Source organism: Trichosurus vulpecula, chromosome 4 (assembly GCF_011100635.1).
Source record: "Trichosurus vulpecula isolate mTriVul1 chromosome 4, mTriVul1.pri, whole genome shotgun sequence".
NCBI lineage: Eukaryota > Metazoa > Chordata > Mammalia > Diprotodontia > Phalangeridae > Trichosurus > Trichosurus vulpecula.
In genome coordinates this window covers 276936602-276955285 of record NC_050576.1, presented here as the reverse complement: position 1 = coordinate 276955285, position 18684 = coordinate 276936602, and the positions used below count along the sequence as shown (strand labels likewise).

At 40.8% G+C, this 18684-nt stretch overlaps 1 protein-coding gene across 5 annotated transcripts in view; it reads left to right on the top strand.

Annotated features, from left to right (window-relative positions):
• The first annotated feature begins 977 nt into the window (after window positions 1–977).
• The window catches only part of ACSL3 (acyl-CoA synthetase long chain family member 3), an 83919-nt gene continuing 66212 nt past the window's right edge, over window positions 978–18684 (top strand). The window contains exons 1-2 of one of the 5 annotated variants that reach the window (XM_036754093.1): window positions 1215–1357; window positions 5911–5997. The gene's annotated coding sequence lies outside the window, so the exon portion shown is untranslated. Of the gene's footprint in view, window positions 1358–5130; window positions 5214–5910; window positions 5998–18684 lie in introns of those variants that run through there. The other 4 variants (XM_036754096.1, XM_036754094.1, XM_036754092.1 and 1 more) reach the window with 4 other exon arrangements.

Below are 18684 nucleotides of genomic sequence, written 5' to 3'. Positions count from 1 at the left end.
CTAGATCTATGATTTCACAGGTATGTATAAGGGACTCGTAGGTGAGGAGACGGAGTCCTGCCTCTCATAGCAGATCTACACAGTCTCTGAAAAACTGGAGGATCTTAAGAGTTTCAGAAGTCATGAAGAGGTTGTGATTTGCACAGGGTCACCCATCCAGTATGTATTCGAGGCTGGATTGGAGCCTAGGTCTTCCTGACTTTGAGGTTGGCTCTCTTCCCAGGTCTTCCTGACTTGCAGACTGGCTTTCATTCATTCGGCCAGCCCGATTTTCATCTCGAGGACAGGACCCTAAAACTAGAAATAGACAGTGAGGCTGTTTGCCATAAGCTTGCAGGGATAAGTGGTCATTTCCGTGTGAATATTCATTTTGTTAATGGCATTTTTCCTCTATCGTTCAGAGTAATTGACACGGATACACTTTTTTAAGCATAAACACGGTAAGCCTGAGGGCATAAAACAGGAGTTTGAAGTAAGCTTTGATTAAAAAAAAAAACAAACCATTTTTTCTGCATATTGTACTAAGGGGGGGGGGGGCGGGGAGGGGATGGACGGGGTAGAAGGATTTTCCCCCCGCTGCCGGATGTTAAGCGTTCAGTTCTAGCTAGATGGCCTTATTATTTGGCGTTGCTAAAGCTCTTTGGTCCAAAAAGGACGATATTTGCTAAAACTGTCAATTAGTGCTATTAAAAATGAAGGAGAGGAAACATAGGTGAGTTCTACAGATTCTATATTGTGCGACAGGAATAACGCACTTTTGATTATTTGGAGGAAATCTCTTCTCTCCCTCCCCCGCGGCAGATAGCGACCCAGACTTCGACGAACCGCTCCGGGGACCTCCTCTCCAGTGCACGCCCAGCCGCAGCCGGGGGAGCCTCCTCCAGAGAGACTCCGGAGTCCGGGCCCAAATGACCTGTAGTAACCTCGCTCCTCCCTCTTTCCTCCGCTCGCTTTACTCTTCCCGGCCGGAATTCGATAGGCTCATCCCCTCACGCGCCACCGCCAGCGGGCCAATGGGCTGTGGCGGCTCCTGAATATGCAAACGAGCCGCTGGGAGGTGCGTGTCCCGGACGGTTCGGGACTTAACAGACACTGGCTTCCCAGCACCCGAGAGTGGCTGTAGCGTTGGTCGCCACGGTCAAGGGGCGGTTGGGACGCTGGGTGGCCTGGGAGGGAGGGAGGAGGAGGGCCTCCGCCTCGGAAGTGCGGCCGCGGGTCTTGCTCCCGGAGTCAGCGGGCGAGGAAGGGGGTGGGGTTGAATGCTTCCAGGCCTCTGGCCGGCCCGGCGCGGAGGCGGACGGGGAGCCGAGACGCGGCGCGGCGAGCCGGCCTTCGCAGGCTGTGGCGCCGGCGCTGGGTGAGTGAGGGACGCACGCTCCGCCGACCCATTGTTACTTCTTCAGGTCCGGGCAACCCGGCAACCCGGCAGCCGGGCTGGGGCCGGGGAGCGTTGGCCGGCACGCGGGCCCCGCCCCCAGCTTCCCCCGCTGCTGAGGGGCGTTGGGGGCGCGCACGGAGCCGCGCCGAGGGATGGGGGGAACGGGGCTGAGGCGTGCGCGCCCCCGAACCCGCGCGGCCCGGCCTCAGCCCCACGGCGGCTCTAGGGGCTGCTGCTTGGGGGTGGGGGTAGGGCTTGGGCGGGGGACCCCCCGAGAGGGAGGGAGGAGGCGGATGCTGCGGCGATGCTGCAGTCCAACTCTCAGGAGTGATGGGGGTGGGCTCCTGGAGCTTCAGGCTGGACCTGACAGCGTGGAGGCGAGGGGAGGAGAGCCTGGGGGAGGGGCTCCCAGAGCATTGCTGCTGCTGCATCTGACTTAGCTTGGGGTGTGTGTGGGGGTGACCCCGAGGGGGGCTCCGATAGCATTGCTGCTGTTACTGCAACTGACTTAGCTTGGGGTATGTGTAGGGGAGACCCTGGGGTGGGGGCCTCTGAGAGCGTTGCTGCTGCATCTGACTTAGCTTGGGGTGTGTGTGGGAGCCCGGGGTGGGGGCTCTGAGAGCATTGCTGCTGCTGTTGCATCTGACTTAGCTTGGACTATGGGTGGGGGGGAGACCCTGGGAGGGGGTTCTCCGAGAGCATTGCTGCTGCATCTGACTTAGATTGGGGTGTGTGGGGGGGCCTCTAAAAGCATTGCTGCTTCTGGACCTGACAGCGTGGGGCTTAGACGGGGAGAGCCTGGTGCTGGTTGGGGAGTCCCTAAAAACATCGCTGTTGCTGCTCTGCGTTGGGGTGATAGGAGGAGAACCTGGTCTGAGGGGTAGGGGCTCTAAGAGCTTTGCTGCTGTTGGATCTGACTTAGCGTGGGAGTGGGAGGGGGGAGAACGTGGTCGACTGGAGGGGGGGAGAGTTTAAGAGCTTTGCCGCTCCTGCTGGATCTGCCTTAGCGGGGGCGGAAGAAGGAAAACCTGGTCTGGATGGAGGGTGGGGGGGAGGCCTTTAAGAGCATTCAGCTGCTGGAGCCTGTTTAGCATGAAGGTGTGAAGGGGAAAAGTCTGATCTGGACTGGGGGTGTGTATGTGCTGTTAAGAGCATTGCTGCTGCTGGATCTGGCTTAGCTTGGGGGTGGGAGAGGGAAGTGCAAAGCCACTGCGTCGTCTGGATTGGGGTGGGAGTGGGAGTGTTGTTTCCAAGACTGTGTGTGGTAGAAATTGAGGCATAAACTGGGGGTGGGGTGGGGACTGGGCGGAATTGAGGCTGAACCCATACCTGAGCCAACTCAAATGCACATGAAATTAGACTGCTTTATTGTTGTGTTTTTGGCAATTTTTGGGCTGGAGGGTCAGGGGAATTTCTGGGCATGCAAGGTGGATGAAATTGGGTTATGGGGTCTACTTCACCAATCCAAGCCACCTTTACTATTTGGGACAACACAAAGAATGTGCCATAGTTTTGTTTTTTTGTTTTTGTTTGTTTTTTCTTTTTTTTGCTGTGGAAATTATGGACATCCTTTTGAGACCTTGTTCCTCTGATCCAGGCAGTCATTTGAGAATTAATTACACTTATTTTTTACCTTAATGCTTTTCGGAGACTTAAAAACCAGGATTTAGAGCTAGAATGGGACCTTCCAGGTAATAAAGTCCAACTCTTTGAGGAGAAGTGGCTTGCCCCAAGACATTGCCACTTCTTATCTATTACCTTGGACAGTTCAATTCCTTTCAACAAAGCATTTCCTATGTGCAAATAACTTAACCTAATGTCACAAATGGAGTAAGCTTTAGAGCCTGAACATCTCTGAAGTCAGCAATCCCCCTTTCAAATATAGAGAATTTAGAGGCCATCAAGTCCAGTAGATGAAAAAACCGAGGCACAGAGGTTAAGTAATCTGAATAGGTAAGAGTCTGAAGCTGCATTTTGACCTGGGTCTTTCTGACATCCAGGTTCACTGCTGTATTCTCTTCTTGTACCATGCTGCATTTCTCTGACTGGGGCATAGAAACATTCAAATAACATGAACACTAGAGAAGAAATAGATCTAGTGAAAATGAATGGAGCTGCAGATCTTCAAAGTGGTGTTTGGCCATTTTTTATCATTTCTATGACTGTCCTAGGAGAACTGTAGTTTGAAATACATCTACTTCATGGTGATCTTAAATTTAAAAAGTTTTGTTCTGTGGAGTGTCTTGAATTAGTTCTTAAGGGTTTAAATGTGAGGATGAATTAGACCTTAAGACCTTTGAAGAATTCATTAAGGAAGAACTACTATGTCATGGGGATGTAGTTAGCATATTGTTATGTTGTTTTTTTCCTTGTCATGCGGGTACTTTTTTGAATTGCTATATTATTTCCCTAGTCACTCCACTGAATTTTCTTTTTAGATTTAGTTCTTACCAATGTTTTTCATTTAAAAAAAAAATCTAGATGTCATCAGTGTGGTGTGTATTAAACTGGCATTGGGGAGAGCTGACTTCTCTTTGTCTCTAACTTGACCTTAGTCAAATCACTTAATCTCTCCAGGCAGGTCTAAGTTTGTTGTTGGACTGGAAGATGGAAGGGCCATTCCAGTTCTAAGTCCATGATCCTATTAATCCATTTAATGAAGGGGTTGGATCAGGTAACTTTAAGGTCTTTTTCGGTTCTGTGACCCTAGATTGGTCTGTTTCTCTTCAAAGTAAGGTCTTATTAGAAAATACAACTCATGAGTCTGAAACATGTGGAGTGAAGAGATCAAAACCCTGAGACGTTGAACATATTTAGAGGCTTTTTATTTCTCCAAGTTGCAGAGCCCAGAACTGAGAGAACAGTGGGCTCCGACCAGACTTTTCTGTTATAATGTGGACATGGAAGTCAAGTACTGTTTGCGGTCAGATACTAAGACTGGAGCCAGGGTTTTAACCATATAAAATTGCTTCATTTTGGATTTAGACGAAACTTAGTCATGGGAACCAAAACTTTGGGGCCAGCGGTTGACTCCCTCATTTCTTCTCTCAGCCTTCATCTCTAGCATCATTGCAGGCCATATACCATGGAATGAGTAAGATTGGCTTTCAGAATAAATGGCCACTTTTTGAGAATCTCAGATTGACTATACAAGGAAGGGGAAGAAGAGGCAACAAGCATATATATATAGTGCCTACTCTGTACCAGGCCACATTTTAAGTGCTTTTTACCAGCAGTATCCCCTTTGATCAGACAAGTTCATCTTTGATTTCTAAGATAAGAATAATCATAGCTAACACTTGTATAGCACTTACTCTGCGCCAGGCACTGTGCTGGATGCTCACTTGATCCTCAAGGTAAGCCAAGTGCTGGTATGGGTTAAATGATTTGCCCAAGGTTGAACAGCTAGGAATGTGTCAAAGACAGGAAGAAACTAAGAAGCCAGAATCAGATATCCTTGAGCTGGCTTTAGGACTGATGAATTTCTCGAAGGGGAAAATTAGTAGACAGGTGTGAAGAGGACTTGGTTCGGATTCATTCCTTAGTGGTATGCTAAAAACAAGCTTATGTCTTCAGGTAAACCCTTTTTTTTCCCTTCTCTTTTTGGACTAGACTTGTGATTCCATTGGTCTGTAACTTACAGAGAATTTCCTGAGACACTAAAAGATGAAGAGACTTGCCTGGAGTCACACACTCATGTATCAGAAACAAGACTTGAACCCAAGTCTTAATGACTCCAAGGCTAGCTCTCTCTCTTCACCACTCCAGGCTACCCACAGTGATGCGGACTGCAGTATTTCAGATCATCATATACATAGATATATACTTCATTCTAGTAAGTGTTGAGCATCTACTATGTACCTGATACAGATATTTTAATTTAAATTTATGGAATCAGTCATTCTTTATCCCCTGTGTCAAGGAGGCATCCTTTATGATACAGTGGAAAGAGCACTCACCACTGGAGTCAGGAGACCTGAGTTGGAATGATGTCTCTGAAACCTTGGTTACCTTGAGCAAGTCACTTCACCTCTGTGGGAATTGTTTCCTCAGTGAGAAAATAATAAATTGTCCTAGGTGGTTTTTGAGGTTCCTTCTAACTAGATCTGTGATCTTATGTTCTGAAATGTGGTAGTGGCTCATTACAAATCACTGTGAACCTCAGGTGGCCTATGGAGATTCAGTGTGCGCTCTTTGAGAAGGTGCCGTTCCACAAAATTGTGGTACTGAATCTGTGTGCTAAGATCCTGATTTCAGCTACTTCCTTTACTTTGCTTGTCCTTGGACCTTAGTTTACCTAGTTTGGAGACATTCTAGCCTTTTAATAATGTGACTTATTTTGAACGTTAGTTTCACAAGGAAACAAATTCTTATATTCCCTTTGGATTATCAGACATGATAAATGCCTAGAGAGATTTGATTTTAAAATAACCTTTTAGATTTGTCATTAATAATGCTTCTTTATAATATTTCCTATTCTGCATGACTCTGTTTGCTGTTCTTTTAAACCTATTTATCTTTGTTTCTGACAGAGGTGGCTCTTCTTTTTGCCAAGGCCAGCCCCTCTACATGTATGCTTTCTTTCGGTGATCTGGAACCGAACCCAAAACATATCTGAGGTATGTCTGCACTCTCCTGCTCCTCCTACTTGTTTGTTAAATCTCTCCTCACTATCCTTTACTGGTTTCTCATCCAGGTCTGGCTACTGAAATGTGGGTGCTCCCTAAGGCTCTGTCCTAGGCCCACTTCGTACTCCTATTACATTCTCTCTAGGTGACCTTGTCAGCTCTCATGGGTTTAGTTATCTCTATTCCAGTGATTCTCAGATCTCTGTAATAATAATGATGGTGATGATGATGATGATGATAATTACAACAGTAACTGCGTACTTACAGTACTTTAATCTTTGCAAAGCATTTTAGATATGTTAATTTAGTTGGTCATCACAGCCTTGTGATATTGTCATCATCACCATTTTATAAGTGAGGAAACTGAGGCACAGAGCATGACTAGGTCACACACAAGACTATCTGAGGCAGTATTCGAACTCAGATCTTCCTCATTCCAAGTCCTGCTCCCTGTTTACTGTAGTACCTAAAAGCCTCTTGGTGTTGCTGTTGTTCATTCTTCATTCTCCATGAGGACCAATGACAACATAAGGGGATGTCTTGACTTGCTTATGAATTGGATTTAAGTGAGGCAGAGTTATCAGCCCCACTCTCTCCTCCAGAGTCATTGGAGTCCAGAGATTCGCTCCCCCATCCCTGTTGCCTGTTGGACATTGCACCTTGATATCCTTGGAGACATGTCAAACTGATCATGTCCAGAACTAAACTTATCTTTTCCTGCAAACCATCACCTCTTCCAAACTTCTTCCCCATTTTCTTGTCTCCCAGGTTCATGATCTCAGCATTATCTTAAATTTCTCACTTTAGGATATCCCATGTATGCAGTCAATCGACAGATCTTGCTGTTTCTGCTTTCGCAACATCCTTGTATCTGACCCCTCCCCTCCAACTCTCACAGCTACCACCTTAGTTCAGGTCCTCATCATCTCCTACTCTATTGCACTCCTCTCTTTATCTCCACCTCCTTCCTTACTTTCTTCGTTTTAGAGGCAGCTCAAGTGCTGACTTCTGCATGAAACCTTTCTTGGTCTGCTAATGTCCTTTCTCCTAAGCTAACTTCTCTTAACTACTTTGTGTATGTTTGTATTTATTGATTTTATGTTTATGCTGCATATGTTTGAATTTGTCTCCCCCATTAAGATACAAGGTCCTTAAGAGCAGGTATTGTTTTCATTTTTGTACTCATTACCATCACAGTGACTGATTATATAGTAGGCGCTTAATAAGTGTTCAGTCATTTTTCAGTTGTGTCTGACTCTTGGTGACCCCATTTTGGGGTTTTCTTGGCAGAGATACTGGAATGGTTTGCCATTTCCTTTTCCACCTCATTTTACACAGATGAGGAAACCGAGTCAAACAGGGTTAAGTGATTTGTCCAGGATCATCCAACTAGTAAGTGTCTGAGGCCAGGTTTGATCTCAGGAAGATGAGTCTGTCTGCTTTGCCACCTAGCTGCCCTTTATAAGTACTTGTTGACTGATTTGTAGGTTGCACTGGTAGTATTACAGTGAAAACTTACTTAAGAAAATCACTTGATTGCACCAGAAAATCTTAAACAGGTCTTTAAACTTAGGTACTATAAACTTTTAAAATGGTATGTTGAAACCTGCAGTAACATATTTTGAATCTGAATTGACACTTGATATTGTTTTTAATCAACATTTTACCATGGTATTTATTACATTACTAATATTCATATACCATTAATATACTTAAATTCACATCAGTGAAAATTGAAATTTTCTTCTAAAGCATCTTGAGCTTTTTGTATACTACCTGTTTAACCATGACTAAGTCTTCCAAAAGTATTAGGTATAGTAAATAAAAGGATTGCTTACAAAAAATAAGGTAGTTTAGAAAGGTGGCAATTCAGAGACCAGTGGTAACACTATTCCTCTCTTATCTTTTGGTTTACTTATTGACTATAGGGAAATTGAAGATTTAACTAGATTTCTTTCCTGTCCTACTAGTCCCCTGAGATGCCTCTGAAGATAGTGGGAGCTTTATTACCATTCCCTATGCACCTGCAAAGGGCTGTTATCTGATAAGAGTAAGAGCCTTGAAGTTCCTTAATATGGCCCGTTGGGTGGTATGAGTCATTGGGTACGTCCTATCTTAGCAATAAAGAAATAAAATCAGTTTTCAGACTATTTGGGTACCTAGGGTAGGAACCATGCCAATTTCTGAAATCTTGGTTTCACAGATAAGTCTTTTAAGAAATTAGTAGGTTGCTCAGTGTTGGTCATAGGAATTGTATATAACTGAAAGTGAAATGAATTCTGTCAAAGTGCTAGAGCTGTCTGGATGAGTTTGTGTAGTCAGAGGAGTATGATTAATGCTTGGCTGTCCATGCTCACAGAATAAAATTATTTCTGTTTCACTTTGACAGGTATTTTTTCTATTTATGTTTGCATTTTCAGCAAAATAGAGAAACCACCCATGCTGTCTCAAGAGGAGAAAACTTTCTATCTCCCCTTCCCTCATGTTGTCTTTTAGTTGAACTTGTTTCCTGTTCCATAGACCATGCTGGGAGTGGATTGTACTGGTTTTCTTGTGCATGAAAACCACTAGGCTCCCTTTTATAAGTCAATAATTCACATCTTTCCCGGGAAATCAGTATTTTGGTTAGATGGGTCTTGTCTTTCAGTTCCTACTGAATTAGAGTAAATAAATATAATACAGTAAACTTCATAATAATTGGGGGGTAAGGAGGCTTAGTGCTCAGTAACTTAGTAGAACTGATATTGATGAAAAAATAAATAGTTTTTTATTATGAATTTAAATCATCAATAAACATAAACATTTCTGCAAAAAAGAGGAAAACAGGATTGCCTATTAATCTCTGAATCTTTTATGTACAGATTCTTTAAAAAATTTATATTTTAAATTTAACACAGTAGTATCAACACTGTCCTGCTTGTTGGTATCCCATTTTAAACTTCTTTCTGTACTCTTTTGTGTATTTTTGTCTCACTGATAACTTTTTTTCTTTCTTTAAAAAAAATTACCATCACTATTACCCTACCTCAGCAACTCTACTTGCTTTCCACTCCCACATGAAATCTACCCTCCCTTGAAATAATCTATAGGCAAAAAAACCCAAAATCATTGGTTATGTCTGAAATTGTATATTTCACCCTGTACTTCTAGCCCATCTCTGCTAGGAGGTGGGAGACATACTTTGATAGCAGTCTTTTGGAATGATGGTTGGTGATTGCATTCATCAGAGTTTGTAACTGTTTCAGAGTTGTTTGCCTTTAGCTCATTGTAATCATTGATAAATTATTATTTTGATTCTGCCCAATTTGTTCTTTATCAGTTCTTACAAGTATTTCTGAGTTTCTCAGGATCTGTTTGTTTTGTCATTTCTTAAAGAAATATTCCATTATGTTGATGTATTATAGTTTATTCAGCTATTTCCTACTTGATGGTCACCCACTTTTTCCCAGGTACTTCTTAAGACAAAAAGTGATGTTACAAATATTTCTCTACGTATGTGGGGGTCCTTTTCCTTTGACTTTAACCTCCTTCAGGATATAGGCCCAGTAATGGTATTTAGATAGGACAAAAGAATATGTACAATTTGATGACTTCTTGGGTCTTTTTTCAAATTACTTTACAGAACTGTTGGGCCAATTCATAGCTCCACTAGCAAGGCATTAGTGTGCAGGGCTTCCAAAGTCCTGACAATTATCTTTGTCCCTTTTCTCATTTTCGCTAATCTGAGGGGTATGAATTGGAACCCTTCAGTTGTTTTAATTTGTATTTCTCCATGTTCTTTAGAGCATTTTCCCCCATATAGTTGTTGATAGATTGCATATATTCTAGCTGATGCTGATTTTAATTACAAGTATCCTTTTATTCCTGTAGTATGGGATGTCTCAATCTATTGTTACAGTCTTATGATACTATGCTAATCTCAGTTTCCCTCTGATCTTTTTATCCCTTTATGTTTTTTGTGTGTGCCTTTTTTTCCTTGGTTTAGGGTACTTATACCATACTATTTCTGAGATGCGTCATTTAATTATTTTAAATGGCTTTGGGAATGTCATTTTTCATTTCTCCTTCTGTTTTTTAAAAGATTGTTTTAAAAAATTTTATCACCTAGACTTCCCCCTGCGTTCTTCTCCTTTATTCCTCTCGGCGAGCCATCTTTTTTAAAAAATAGTTTTTCAAAAAAGAAAAAGAGAAGAAAAATTCAGCAAAAACAATCAGTACATTAAAACCGCCCGACTTTTGTTCGTCTTTCTGATTGCCTTCTTGTGGTACCTCATCTTAACCACTATCATTTTACTTCCATTTTACTTTTTTAAAGGATAGTAGGCATTTGGCTCTGTTCTGGGCTACTTTCTTTTTGGTATTCATATTTACTGTTGATTGATAGATATCCTGTAGTGGTTGCCTGCTTTCTTGATAGCCGTGCATCTCTTGTATTTCTTGACTCTTAGGGGTTTTATATATTGCCATCCTTTTCTCACTTCAGTTTGCATACTTCTTTGCCCTTAATATTGATTTTCATTCCTTTGTAATTCTGCCTGCCTATTTTATCATTGTTCTCTATGTTTTTTACATTGTGATTACCCCCTGAGGTATGTGGCTTGGCATAATGGAGTGGACTTAAGGCCCACCTTAGAGTTGGTAAAACCTTAAGATGAAATTCTGAAGGCATAAAGAGAATTTTAATGAGGAGGAAAAATAGGATTTGTCCAAAGACACGTGTGGGTGTAGAGGGAACTCATCAACCAACTTAGGTGATGAAACTGAAAGTTGGGTGTAAGTCCTACCTTTAATACACGCTAGCTCTGTTACATAGAAAAATCATTTCTCAGTCTCCCCAGGCAACTCAAATTGCAAATGAGTTGCTATTCTGCACCTGTGGAGGGAGTTTCTACATTAGGAGTTCTCTAAATTGATGAAATCACAGTTCTGATAACTCACCCCATGAAAAATAATGTTACCAAAACTCTGCCATTAAAAAGGTTTAAATAATGCTCTTTTTTAAAAAAATACCTTTTATCACTGCATACTAATTTAATCCTTTCTCCTCCTTCCCTGCCCCGGGCCTCTTATATAAAATGGATATTGTTCTACAAATTGAATTAATACTTTGGGCAGGGCTGAAAATATATGTCTTATTCTATACTTGCAGTCTCTTATGAGGTAATATTTGTAAAAAGTGCTTAACACATAGTAGTTGCCAAGTGTTGTCTATGCTACCTCCGTCATTCTTCATCTATTCCTTTATCTTCACTCAGGTGACCACTACCCTAATTCAGCTCCTGATTACTGCTCACCTAATCTATTGCGTTGTACAGTGGCCTTCTAATTGGTTTCTGTGCCAAAACAAAGCAGTTTATAATTTTTTTTTCTTTTAATTAAATTAAAATTGGTATATTGATTTATTTAATTAAAATTGATACATTTTGCTCTGTATCCACTCCTCCCCACTTCTTCCTGGAAATACTTCCTTCATAATAATTTTTTAAAAGAAGAGAAAGAAAAATCAGGAAAATCACCCATTAGTATGGGGAAAAAAATTGGACAGTATATGGAATGTGCCATCCTTGTAGTCTCTTCTTTGGGGCCAAGCTTGCTCTTTGTGACTTAGCAGCATTTAATTTTCACTGTTTTATGGTTGTTCTTTATATGTTCAGTGTTGTAATCATTCTGTGTCTTGTTTTCTTGGCTCTGCTTACTTCAGTTTGTATCAGTTCATGTTAATCTTTTCATGCCTCTCTGTATTCCTCATTTGTCATTTCTTACAGCACAGTCATTTTCTGTTACATTCACATACTACAGTTTGTTTATCCATTCCCCAATCAATGGGTATCTACTTTGTTTACAATTCTTTGCTATCATGAAAAGTGCTAGCTAACACTTCTTTATTTGCCCTGGAGATACTTTTATCTTTCAAGAGGTGGTGGAATCAAGAAGAGGAAGTTATTTTCTAGATCTGAGTCTTCCTAAGGGAGGAACTGGTTATTTCACCTTGAGGTGAAGTGACTCTTCCATCCTAGAGTTGGTAGTAGAAGAGAGTAAATCCAGGTATACTGTGATATGGACTTAAGATTTTGGGAAAGTATAGTTCACAGGGTTCTGAGGAAATATAGGTAAGGTACTATAGGCTGAAGTATTTCAGGAAAAGTCACTTCAGCAGATGCTTAAGGATGAAATTCTGAAGGCATAAAGAGAATTCTAATGAAGAAAAATAGGATTTGTCCAAAGAGACATGTAGGTATACAGGGAACTCACCAACCAATTTAGATTTAATTTAAAAAGAAATGTGCAGACAGAATATGAATAATAACATCATGGTCTTGTAAAAATTAGGTCAGGAATGCTCAGAATGAGGTAAGGCTGGTGGGAGAAGCAAAAAAGGACATAAGTTTTTTGTTTGTTTTTAGCTATAAAAGGACAATAACTGACAGCAGTGAGAAAAGATCAATTACTTGGCGTTTTCTGTGCTCTCTTCAAAGAAGGTCAAAATGCTAGAACAAAATGACTTTTGAAGTTGATATCTAGAACTACTATGAAATCAAGTCAGCTGGCTCAGATGAACTATATTCTGGGTCCTGAAAGAACTTGTAGATGTGATTGCTGAGTCTATCAGTGATGTTTAAAAAATAGAAAATTAGATGCCACAATATTAGGGAAGGGCAAATATTGTTCTTATTTAAAAAAAGGAGAATAGAGTCTGCAAAGTATATATGAGGAAACTCGACTTGGATTCCTGGGAAAATTTTAGAATGAATTGTTAAAGAGAAAACATGGGTAGATACATGGTGATTACAAAGAATCTGGCTTCATCGATAATATGTCATGCCAATTAACTTCATTTCCTTTTTTTTTTGACAGTATTACTAAGCTTGTAGGTGAGGGTAGGATACTGTAGATATATGGCTTAGGTAGAATTTAGCAAAGGTCTGATAAAAGTATCTCATACTGTTCTTGTGGAGAAGATGGAGAGAGATGAATTTAGATGATAATAGATAAATATAGAACCGGTTGGATGTCTAGCTTCAACAGAGTTGTCATGGATGGTTCATGGTCAACATAGCAGAATGTCCCAGGAGTTTTGTGCTTGATCTTTTGGGTATAGATAGCGTACTCATCAAATTTGCAGGTGATCCATGGGAGGCATAGTTAACACACTGATGACACAGTCAGGATCCAAAAGAAACTTGCTGAGCTCTAGAGTATTGGACTGACTTTTGTCTTTCACTTGAGTACAAAAAAAAATCAACTCCACAAGTATAAGATGGAGAAGATAAACTTAGAATGCAGTTATTCAGAAAAAGATTTGGCGGTGTAGTGACCACAAGTTTAGTATGAGTCATTACTGTGATGAACCAATGCAATCTTGGGTAACATTTAGAGGGGCATGGCTTTCAGGAATAAGGAAATGACATTCCCACTCTGCCCTAGTTGGGCCTCATAGGTAGTAAAGTGTTCAGGTCTGGGTGCCGTGATTTAAGACAGACATTGATAAACTGTTGAGTATCCAGAGGAAAGCCATAAAGATGGGAAAGGACTTTGGGTCTGTGACATGTCAGGAAGAACCTGGACATGTTTAACCTAGAGAAGAAAAGGCTTGGGAGGTAGGGGAGCATGATAGCTGTCTTTAAGTAGCTGAAGGGCTGTCATCCCAGGGGAGGGATAAAACTTGTTCTCTTTGGTCCCAGAGAGCAGTACCAGGAGCAGTGGGTAAAAGTTACAGAGATAAATGTAGGCTCGAAATTTCTAAAATGAAATGGCCTACTCTCTGTGGAAAGTCTTCAAGAAAAATCTGGGCAACTCTTGTCTGAGTATGTTACAGTGGGATTCCTGTTGAGTGTGGGTTGGATTATATAGCCACTTACCTCCGTTAACAGCTCTCAGATTCTGTGAGGTCTCTCCTTTACAATCCAATCTCCCCACAGCTACCAAAGTGGTATTCATGCCTAAAGCATAGGTTTGACTATGAGCAGGCCTGATCCTGCTCAATAAACTTGAGTGGTTTTCTCTTACATAACCAACTTACCTTTGTAGCCATTAGAGATCATCTAATGAAATATGTGTGGTATATGCCACATATGTCTTTACCTTTACACTCTTTGGTCCTGACAAACTGGCCTTTTTGCTGTTCTTCACACACCTTACTACTACAACTCCCATCTCCATGTTTCTGATCTGGCTGCTGTTCCCTATGTCTGAGATGTGTTGGCTTGCTCCTCACCTCTGCCTCTTAGAATCTTTCATTTCCTACAAAGCTCAATCCAGATGCTACTTTATTAGTGAATCCTTTCTTGTTTTGTCTACTTGGAAATGCCTTGTATGCATTTTATGTGAGTATATACACACATTGTCTCCCTTCGTAGAATGTAAGTTGTTTGAAGGCAGGAACTGCTTTACTTTTTGCCAGAATCTAGAACAATTCCAAGTAATATGGTGTTGTTGTTTAGTTGTGACCAACTCTTTGTGACCCCATTTGGTGTTTTCTTGGTAAAAGGGCTGGAGTAGTTTGCCATTTGCTTCTCCAGCTCATTTTACAGATGAGGAAACTGAGGGAAACAGAGTTAAATGACTTCCCCAGAGTCACCCAGCTAGTAAATATCTGAGGCTGAATTTGAACTGTACCACCTTGCTGCCCAAAAGTAACATCGTAGGCCCTTAAATGTTTCATAATATAATTTGATTCATGGATGATTTATAAATATTTATTGAATAAATACTTTAGCAAGAATTTTTTTCTTGGTGCACGAAATTTAGAGATCAGCTAAGATAAGGCCTTGTTCTCATGGGACTTAGCATTTAATACCATGCGTCTTAACTTTTTTTTTTTTATCATGGGCGCCTTGTGAGGTCTGTAGATCCTTTCTCAGTATAAGGTTTTTAAGTGGATAAAATGAAATACATAGGATTATAAAGAAAATCAGTTATATTGAAATATTTATCAAAATATTTCCCCAAAAGTTAATAGGCTCTAGATTAAGAACATGTGGTTTAATAGGAGGATGTGATACATAAAGAGTAATAGTAAATTATAAATGATAGATTCATACAAAGGTGCATGTAAGTACGTACTTCACTTAACATTGTTGACTAGTTCTGTAAAAACTCAGGGAAAATATTGTCATTAGGGCATTTCCTCTGAACTAATGTTTTAAGGGAAAATCTGTTCCTGAGCAGTCAAAATCTGAATTATAAAAGTTTAAAATAAATCTTTGTAGAGAAATGATACATTATAATAGGGAATGGAAATGTTTAGGATTTGGTTAAGCCCAGCTGGCTATGCCCTTAGGCTGAGTAGGGCTGCTTAGTGTGGGTGCTGTTCCTTGGAGTAGGTGCTGAGAAACTCTGAGCCAGAGCTTCTGAGAACCCAGCCTGTTAATAGGAAATGGAATAAATGATTTTGGTCATAGATTCCCAGATCTCCATTGGCTGCTTGATAGTATCAGAAGAAAAAAAGGAATAAAAATAGTGGGGTTTTTTTTTGCCAGGCACTGACATTTTCACTCATTTTCCTTTCTTGTCACAAGAACCAAATAACTTCTAACAAAACATCAACTAGACATAATAACTATTATACACTCCTTAAATTAGCTAATGTACATTACTCTGGATTAACTAAACTTTTGATGTGTCATGTAGCCATAGGTAAAAGATGTTTAGGGTCAGAACTTTTATTGAAGAAGAAAATCTCCTAATAACAGGTTGTCAAAGGGAAAGTCTTAAAAACCTGAAATCTAGAGTCTTCCTTTTTGTGAATCTGAAGGTGCAAACCTGAAACTCAGAATTACAGATTCATTGGATTTCAGATTTGTTAGGGACCTCAGTGGCCATCTACTTCAACCTATACGAGAAAAAGTATCCTTATTACAACCTGACAAGTTGTAATTAAACTCTTTGTTTGAGGGTCCCCCAAGGTGACAACTCATTGTCTCCTGAGGTAGCCATTCTACCCTCAAGAATTCCCATTGTTAGGAAGTTTCTTCTGGTATCCAGCCTAAATTTTCCTCTTTGCAACTTTGACCCATTCCTTCTGATTCTGCTTTCTCTGGGTAAGTAGGACAAATCTGATCCCCACTTCTGCGTGGTGTCCATTTCAGTTCTTAAAGACAGCTTTCTTGTCTTTCCTGAATCTTCTCTAGGATAATAATCTCGAGTTCCTTCAGCTGATCCTCATGGCAGGAACTCCAAGGCCCTTCATCATTTTAGTTTCCTTCCTCTGGCTCCTCTTCAGCTTAACAATGGCCTTCCTAATCTGGGGTGCCAAAAAACACAACACTCCAAACGTAGTCTGACCAGGGCACAGCACCTTGAGATGGTATCACGTCCTTTTTTTCTGAGAGCTATGACTCTCTTAAAATTTCTAATTTCTAATTTATTTTTAACATTCCTTTAAAATGTCAAGTTTCAGATTCTCTCCGTCCTTGCCATACTTCCCCAACCCATTGATAAGGCAAACAATATGATATCAGTCACATATGAAAAATCATGGAAAGCATTTCTGTATTAACAATATTGCAAAAACAAAGAGAAAATTATACCTCAGTTTGCACTTGGAATTCATCAGTTCGCTCTCTGGAGGTGGATAGCATTTTTTCATGAGTCCTGGAATTGTCTTGGATCACTATATTGATAAGAGTAGCCAAGTCTTTTATAGTTGATCATTATTTATAGCATTGCTGTTACTGTGTACAGTGGTTTCCCAGTTCCTCTCACTTTGCATCAGTTCACATAGGTCTTGACTTTTTTTCTGAAGTCACTCCTTTTGTCATTTTCCACAACACAATAGTACTCTGTCACAATCTTAGGCTACAACTTGTTAAGCCATTCCCCAATGATGAATATCCCCTCAATTTCCAATTAGGTGCCAGAGGCTAAGAGGGATTGATGGTTATAATGGATGTGATATTGTTGGAAAAGTATAAGGAAAGGTGGTTGGTTAATGCTGAAAGGGTGTGGGGAGGCATAAGTATAGGTGGCTTTATAGAATGAAGAGGTTTGGAATAGCCTTTGTGGGTTGTGTTGAGTCAGTAAAGGAAGGATTGATTGCCTTTGAAAAGGGAGCCCATTTGAGAGTAGGAAAAATACATTTGTAGTCAAAGCAATACCATATTTGTGTGGATTCACATAGCTTGTAAATAGGAATGTAGAAGATAGGTGACAGAGATAACTCATTGTTAGGATTTAAAGCATCAGAAGGCTTTGAGGAAGGAAAATGAAGCATTGCCAGGGAAAGACATGGAGTAACTTGACATTGTGATACTGAGGAATAGTTTTGGAAGGCAGATGGGAGAGAGAGAAGATGAAGAGGTTATGATCATCCCTTTGTGTCTGAGTTGGATAGAAGGTACAGATTATGGGAGCTGAGGTTGCTGAAATAAATGGTCAGCATAACTAAGGGGACATCAAGATGTATATTGGAATCCTCAAGTATGAGAGCAGGGGTTGGAGTGGAGAATCCTAGTAGAATGACCTGGTGGCTGGTATATAACAGGAAACAAAATCTTCTTGCTCAACGATGGTGTTAGAAGGAAGGTCTAGAAGTGGCAGTAAAGAGGAAGAAATGTATCCACTCCTTATGGCTCAGTATTGGTTGGAGGCATGAGAAACTATGCAGCCAGTACTGGAAGGAGTGGCTAGGAATCATCTGGGGGTGGTAGGGTGAGGGAGATACCAGGTTTGTGAGAGTGCAAGAAGATGGCATAATCTAAAGAAGTCTAAAATGAATGTAAAGTTGTTATCATTAGAATAAGGATTTTAGAGGTCACAAAAGTAGTGAGAATCAAAGCTGGAGGGAAGGGACATAGCTGAGGTAGATGAAGATGGGGAGTCTAGCAGTGGCCACTCAGTCAACAAACATTTATTAAGTACTTAACTATGTGCCAGGCACTGTGCCAAGAGCTAGGGATACAAAGGAAGGCAAAAAACGATCCCTGCCCTTAAGGACCTCACATTCCCATAAAGAAATTACAAACAATTAGGCACATACAAGATAAATAAGGAATAGACTGAAGGTAATTTAAGAGGGAAGGCCTTACTGGCAGTGTGTATGTGTTTTGGGAGAGGCCTCCTGTATTTTGTGCTTTGGTAGCCACTCAATGATACTGATTTGATTTCTATCCCATTTAAGAAAGAGGTAAGGTGGGCAAGGAGGCAGAGAATTCTGGGATCTGGTTAGTTTTGATGGGCAGAGGTCTGAGTGTCCCTATAGGGACAACCTCCCCAGGCCTCTCTTACCGTAAATATGAAGCCTCCTTGTCCATGTGATTAAATATAAAGTCAGACTATGATTGATTAAAGAAAACTTAAGGTTAGCCCACATTGCACATAATCCACGATAAGATGTGCCACTGTATAGGAAAGGAGTAGAGTTCCCAGTAGGAGATTCTTGGGGCTTGGTATACAAGGGGCTATTGGCTAGTTAGTACAGCTAAGGTGAAGGCCTGGCTTTTTCCTTTGGTGCATTTCATTTACTTATTTGTTCATTAATCTGTTTAAATTTATTTTTAGTATTCAACGCTCACTTCCATAAGCTTTTTTATACTGTATTCTTTTTTTGTTTAGATTAGTTTATTTAATTTTAGTTTGTAACATTGACTTCTTTAATATTGGCTTTTGAGTTATAAATTTTCTCCTCCTTTTTCCCCTCCTCCCTCTCCAAGACGGCATGCAATGTGATATAGGCTCTAC